This window comes from Ranitomeya imitator, chromosome 2 (assembly GCF_032444005.1).
Source record: "Ranitomeya imitator isolate aRanImi1 chromosome 2, aRanImi1.pri, whole genome shotgun sequence".
In the NCBI taxonomy this organism is placed as follows: domain Eukaryota; kingdom Metazoa; phylum Chordata; class Amphibia; order Anura; family Dendrobatidae; genus Ranitomeya; species Ranitomeya imitator.
This window is the reverse complement of record NC_091283.1, coordinates 359,518,402-359,526,140: the sequence shown is the minus strand read 5'-3', so window position 1 is coordinate 359,526,140 and position 7,739 is coordinate 359,518,402.

Genomic DNA, 7,739 nt, shown 5'->3' with positions numbered 1-7,739 from the left:
TCAACAACTATGTTCTCAATCAACCCAAAAGACTCAAATATCAAAGCTTAATATTTTTGGAAGTTGGAGTGGTTTTTTTTTTAGATTTGGCCATCTTAGGAGGATATCTGCTTGTGCAGGTAACTATTGCTGTGCAGAATTATTAGGCAACTTAAGAAAACAACAAATATATTCCCATCTCACTTGTTTATTTTTACCAGGTAAACCAATATAACTGCACAAAATTTAGAAATAAACATTTCTGACATGCAAAAACAAAACCCCCAAAAATTACTGACCAATTGTGACGGGGTGTACGGCAGAGCAAGAAGGGACAACAGGCCGAGGGATGATTCAACAAATTTATTATCAAGAACGCTGGAACAACACATGCAGGTAGATCTACAGAGTCCACAATTAATCCAATGGAACAGGTTCGGGGGCACCTCCCGATAATCCTTGTGCCAGGTAACAAAGCAATAGTCCACACTTAGTCCAAGGGATCCCAAAACAATCTCACGAACGACGAGATATGTCCTCAGCTCAAGTCTCGCCCCGTTCGCTTCCACAGTCCTAGATGGGCGTGGGGTCTTGCCTCAGCTAAGAATCCTCACTCCTTCTCCTTCAAGGATCAACTCACATCTGATCTCAAAATAAGAATGGATTGTCTGAGCTCCTGGGATCTGCCCATGAAGGGGGTAGGGGTTACACCTTCTATTCAATGGTTGGGTCCACCAGAAGATTCTAGACTGGTGGGCTCCAGGCAGTCTAGAAGTTTGTGTATTTGGCTAGCCACCTGCTGTGAGGAAGAATGGCTATTCCTCCACTAGTGATGTTGACAAAGCTTAATTACATTAGAGCTTAGAGCTGCAAGTATTGGGGGAAGGAGACAGGTTAAGGTACCTTCACACATAACGATATTGTTAACGATATCGTTGCTTTTTGTGACGTAGCAACGATATCGTTAATGAAATCGTTATGTGTGACAGCGACCAACGATCAGGCCCCTGCTGGGAGATCGTTGGTCGCTGAATAAAGTCCAGAACTTTATTTCGTCGCTGGACTCCTGCTGACATCGCTGGATCGGCGTGTGTGACACCGATCCAGCGATGTCTTCACTGGTAACCAGGGTAAACATCGGGTAACTAAGCGCAGGGCCGCGTTTAGTAACCCGATGTTTACCCTGGTTACCATCTTAAAAGTAAAAAAAAAAAAACACTACATACTTACCTACCACTGTCTGTCCCCGGCGCTGTGCTCTGCACTCCTCCTGTACTGGCTGTGAGCGTCGGTCAGCCGGAAAGCAGAGCGGTGACGTCACCGCTCTGCTTTCCGGCCGCTGTGCTCACAGCCAGTACAGGAGGAGTGCAGAGCACCGCGCTGGAGGACAGACGGCTGTAGGTAAGTATGTAGTGTTTGTTTTTTTTTACTTTTAGGATGGTAACCAGGGTAAACATCGGGTTACTAAGCGCGGCCCTGCGCTTAGTTACCCGATGTTTACCCTGGTTACCGGCATCGTTGGTCGCTGGAGAGCTGTCTGTGTGACAGCTCTCCAGCGACCAAACAGCGACGCTGCAGCGATCCGGATCGTTGTCGGTATCGCTGCAGCGTCGCTTAATGTGAAGGGGCCTTTAGTTACATACACCCCATGACATTGCAAAATGCACAGTAAATACAACGAAAGAGAAGTCGCATCACATCATGACATATTATACAAAATACAGGACAGGGAAAAAAGTACAGATCATGACAATCCCTTCCCCTCCCAATTTGTGTACGTACTAGGGACCTCTACAGGTCGCTGGTTAAGTACACACAGGCAGAGCGTAACTTACATGTGGTTTCATGCAGCCACGAATTGGCATCGTAGCTCTCCCACATCATTGCCCAGGAGAACATCTGCAGGCAGACCACCCATCACCCCAACCACACATCGCCTGACCCCAAAACCAAAGTTCAGATCCACAGTGGCTGTGGGAATAGTCCTCCATTGTCCACCAGCCAGTTCAATGACAATCCCAGGTCCTCGATGGATTGCCTCAGGCCGAACCACTCGGGGATCAGCCAGTGTGAGGAAAGCCCCTGAGTCACAAAACCCAATAAGTCTCTGTCCATCCAGCACGACCTCCTGCAAGTGCTTACCTCGATGAGCAGAAGTAGTCATAGCTGCAGGTTGCACACCATAAACTCCTAGTGGTGCAACATAGGTGGGTGAGGCACTAGGCCAGTCCTCACGTAGTGGTGACACGTCATCCTCCATGGCACTTGGGTGTACATAATTAATAATACGACTGGGTACAGGATTAATCCTCATTTGAACAGCTGGGCAGGAGGCTTGCAGATGCCCCGGCTGTCCACATCGATAGCATCTCTGCTGGGTCTCACTCCATCCAAGGCGTCCTCTTGGGCGAGGGGTAAGGGAACCTGGAGGCCAGCTCCCACCTGAAGGTGCTGTAGGGGTTTGAGGACGACTTCTCCATGAGCTGGCTGGGCATGAGGCCTGCAGATGCCCCAGATACCCACAACCATAACACTTGCGCTCTGCTACTTCCTCTCCTCGTCGTATTCCAGAAAACGCAGTAGAAGCAACTGGAGGCACATTTACACGGGTATCAGCATGAGGTGGTGGCTTAGAGGAACGGGGAACAATAGGGACAGAAGAACAGGGGGCCACCGGTGTTGTGGAGCTGGTAGGCCTCTCTCTATCCTCCAACAGAACCCTCCACTGAGGCTTGATGGTGAGAGCCTCACCAGCTAGAGCTGCAGCTTCCTCCACAGTGGCTGGTCTCCTCTCACGCACCCATTCCCGGATCTCAGCAGGGCACTTGAAGTAAAACTGCTCTTTTAGGATAACCTGGAGGAAGCTCTCCCAGGTTAAGGCCTCATCTGCCTCCAGCCAGTGATGACATATCTGTTTGAGTCTGTGGGCATACATCTTGAAAGACACTTCCTCATCACAGGCTAAAGTACGGAACTGAGTCCTGTAAGTGTCTGGGGTAACAGCATAATGTTCTAGAATAGTCCGTTTAATCTCCGCATACTCACAGTTCCCCTGAGGGTCCATAGCTCTATAGGCTGCGGCAGCTCCACCCTCTAAGAGCCCCACCAGATGTCGGACTCGCTCCCTTTCTGGGACTTCCATTAATCGACACTGATGCTCAAAGTCCTGGAAGAAGCCCTCAATGTCGCCTGCAGCCTCATTAAAGGGCTTGAAGTCTTTGCGGGACACTCTGGGGAGTTCCCTCATGGTGGGTGCTGGAGTTAGAGTCTGTCTGGAGCTTCTAGCTGCTTCCAAAGCAATCTGCCTCTCCAGCAATGCCATCTCCTGAGCTCTGTCCTCGGCTCTGTGAATGGCCTCCCTCTCGGCTCTGTGAATGGCCTCCCTCTCCTGAGCTCGGTGAATGGCCTCTTTCTTATAGTCTATGGTGGCCTCTTCTCCCAGCAATGCCAACTCCTCCTCGTACCACACAACCCACTGACTCCTTTGGGCATTTACCTCCGGCTGCAGTCTTTCCTCCATTTGCTGTGAGGATCCTTCCTCAGCGTCATCTTGCAGGCGAACTCCTTCCAAAGCCTCAATGAGCTGCTCCTTGGAGAGTCCCTTGTAGCTGACTCCCAGTTCACGGGCCTTTGTTTGTAGGTTCACCGCAGTCCAGTTCTTGTACTCTGCGGTGCTGGTTCCCGATGTTGATGGGCCTTTGTCCTCCATTCCTTCTGCTCTGGTCCCACTGCTTGCCACCAGTTTGTGACGGGGTGTATGGCAGAGCAAGAAGGGACAACAGGCCGAGGGATGATTCAACAGATTTATTATCAAGAACGCTGGAACAACACATGCAGGTAGATCTACAGAGTCCACAATTAGTCCAATGGAACAGGTTCGGGGGCACCTCCCGATAATCCTTGTGCCAGGTAACAAAGCAATAGTCCACACTTAGTCCAAGGGATCCCAAAACAATCTCACGAACGACGAGATATGTCCTCAGCTCAAGTCTCGCCCCGTTCGCTTCCACAGTCCTAGATGGGCGTGGGGTCTTGCCTCAGCTAAGAATCCCCACTCCTTCTCCTTCAAGGATCAACTCACATCTGATCTCAAAATAAGAATGGATTGTCTGAGCTCCATTAGAGCTTAGAGCTGCAAGTATTGGGGGAAGGAGACAGGTTAGTTACATACACCCCATGACATTGCAAAATGTACAGTAAATACAACGAAAGAGAAGTCGCATCACATCATGACATATTATACAAAATACAGGACAGGGAAAAAAGTACAGATCATGACACCAATATAGCCACCTTTCTTTATGATGACACTTAACAGCCTTCCATCCATAGATTCTGTCAGTTGCTTGATCTGTTTACGATCAACATTGCGTGCAGCAGCCACCGCAGCCTCCCAGACACTGTTCCGAGAGGTGGACTGTTTTCCCTCCCTGTAGATCTCACATTTTATGTGGGACCACAGGTTCTCTATGGGGTTCAGATCAGGTCAGGGGGCCATGTCATTATTTTTTCTTCCTTGAGACCTTTACTGGCCAGCCACACTGTAGAGTAGTTGGAGGCATGTGATGGAGCATTGTCCTGCATGAAAATCATGTTTTTTTTTAACAATACAATCTTCTTCCTGTACCACTGCTTGAAGAAGTTGTCTTCCAGAAACTGGCAGTAGGTCTGGGAGTTGAGCTTCACTCCATCCTCAACCCGAAAAAGTCCCACAAGTTCATCTTTGATGATACCAGCCCATACCATTACCCCACCTCCACCTTGTTAGCATCTGAGTCGGGGTGGAGCTCTCTGCCCTTTACTGATCCAGCCTCTGGCCCATCAAGAGTCACTCTCATTTCATCAGTCCATAAAACCTTTGAAAAGTCAGTCTTAAGATATTTCTTGGCCCAGTCTTGACATTTTATGTTATGTTTCTTGTTCAAAGGTGGTCGTTTTTCAGCCTTACTTACCTTGGCCATATCCCTGAGTATCGCACACCTTGTGCTTTTTGTTACTCCAGTAACGTTGCAGCTCTGAAATATGGCACAACTGGTGGCAAATGGCATCTTGGCAGCTTCACGCTTGATTTTCCTCAATTCATGGGCAGTTATTTTACGCCTTTTTTGCCCAACATGCTTATTGCGACCCTGTTGGCTATTTGCCATGAAACACTAGATTGATCAGTGATCACACTTCAAAAGTTTGGCAATTTCAAGACTGCTGCATCCCTCTGCAAGACATCTCACAATTTTGGACTTTTCAGAGCCCGTCAAATCTCTATTCTGACCCATTTTGCCAAAAGGAAAGGAAGTTGCCTAATAATTAAGCACACCTGATGAGGTTTTGATGTCATTAGACAACACCCCTCCTCATTACAGAGATGCACATCACCTAATTTACTTAAGTGGTAGTTGGCTTGGAGTAGGACAACATGTAAAGTATCATGTAATCCAAAAAAAAACAACTTGCCTTATAATTCTGCACGCAGTGTAGTCTTCTTTAGATATGCTCCCCTCTTTCCATTTAATATGAATTTAATTTTTACTGTTTAACAAGTGTTTAAGATTTCCTCTTTATTAGCACAATTAGTCACTTAAATAGGGTCACAGATAGAGGAAAGTTACATCTGAACTATGAACCAATGGGAACTTTAGGAGTGTGAAACTTCCCTGCCCATCATTGTTATTTGATCACAAGGACACAGGCATTATAAGACAAGATGGATACCACATTTGCAAAATCAACTCTGTTCTCTCACAGAAGCATCTGGAAAGATAGTTAGTGCAGGAAGTGGCACAGAATGATTCTGCTAATATTGAACTGTATTATTGCGTTGAAGATGAAATGTAAAGTACTGCCATGAAAAACCATCTATATAAAAACTCTGTTCTGTGCTCCTTTATTGAAAAGACGTGAAATGAAGCAGTGGATGTGCCGGTTATGTCAGTAAAGATCATCCCCGTGTAGAAAAGGCAGGTAGTTACAGTTGTGGCCAAAAGTATTGACACCCCTGCAATTCTGTCAGATAATTCTCAGTTTCTTCCTGAAAATGATTGCAATCACAAATTCTTTGGTATTATTATCTTCATTTAATTTGTCTTAAATGAAAAAACACAAAAGAGAATGAAGCAAAAAGCAAAACATTGATAATTTCACACAAAACTCCAAAAATGGGCCAGACAAAAGTATTAGCACCCTCAGCCTAATACTTGGTTGCACAACCTTTAGCCAAAATAACTGCGACCAACCGCTTCCCGTAACCATCAATGAGTTTCTTACAATGCTCTGCTGGAATTTTAGACCATTCATCTTTGGCAAACTGCTCCAGGTCCCTGATATTTGAAGGGTGCCTTCTCCAAACTGCCATTTTTAGATCTCTCCACAGGTGTTCTATGGGATTCAGGTCTGGACTCATTGCTGGTCACCTTAGAAGTCTCCAGTGCTTTCTCTCAAACCATTTTCTAGTGCTTTTTGAAGTGTGTTTTGGGTCATTGTCCTGCTGGAAGGCCCATGACATCTGAGGGAGACCCAGCTTTCTCACACTGGGCCCTACATTATGCTGCAAAATTTGTTGGTAGTCTTCAGACTTCATAATGCCAATGACACGGTCACGCAGTCCAGTGCCAGGGGCAGCAAAGCAACCCCAAAACATCAGGGAACCTCCGCCATGTTTGACTGTAGGAACCATGTTCATTTCTTTGAATGCCTCTTTTTTTCTCCTGTAAACTCTATGTTAATGCCTTTGCTCCAAAAGCTCTACTTTTGTCTCATCTGACTAGAGAACATTCTTCCAAAACGTTTTAGGCTTTTTCAGGTAAGTTTTGGCAAACTCCAGCCTGGCTTTTTTATGTCTCGGGGTAAAAAGTGGGGTCTTCCTGGGTCTCCTACCATACAGTCCCTTTTCATTCAGACGCCGACGAATAGTATGGGTTGACACTGTTGTACTCTCGGACTGCAGGGCAGCTTGAACTTGTTTGGATGTTAGTCGAGGTTCTTTATCCAACATCTGTACAATCTGGCGTTGAAATCTCTTGTCAATTTTTCTTTTCCGTCCACATCTAGGGAGGTTAGCCACAGTGCCATGGGCTTTAAACTTCTTGATGACACTGCGCACGGTAGACACAGGAACATTCAGGTCTTTGGAGATGGACTTGTAGCCTTGAGATTGCTCATGTTTCCTCACAATTTGGTTTCTCAAGTCCTCAGACAGGTCTTTGGTCTTCTTTCTTTTCTCCATGCTCAATGTAGTACACACAAGGACACAGGACAGAGGTTGAGTCAACTTTAATCCATGTCAGCTGGCTGAATGTGTGATTTAGTTATTGTCAACACCTGTTAGGTGCCACAGGTAAGTTACAGGTGCTGTTAATTACACAAAAATTAGAGAAGCATCACATTTTTCGAACAGTGCCAATACTTTTGTCCACCCCTTTTTTATGTTTGGTGTGGAATTATATCCAATTTGGCTTTAGGACAATTCATAGTAACATAGTAACATAGTTAGTAAGGCCGAAAAAAGACATTTGTCCATCCAGTTCAGCCTATATTCCATCATAATAAATCCCCAGATCTACGTCCTTCTACAGAATCTAATAATTGTATGATACAATATTGTTCTGCTCCAGGAAGACATCCAGGCCTCTCTTGAACCCCTCGACTGAGTTCGCCATCACCACCTCCTCAGGCAAGCAATTCCAGATTCTCACTGCCCTAACAGTAAAGAATCCTCTTCTATGTTGGTGGAAAAACCTTCTCTCCTCCAGACGCAAAGAATGCCC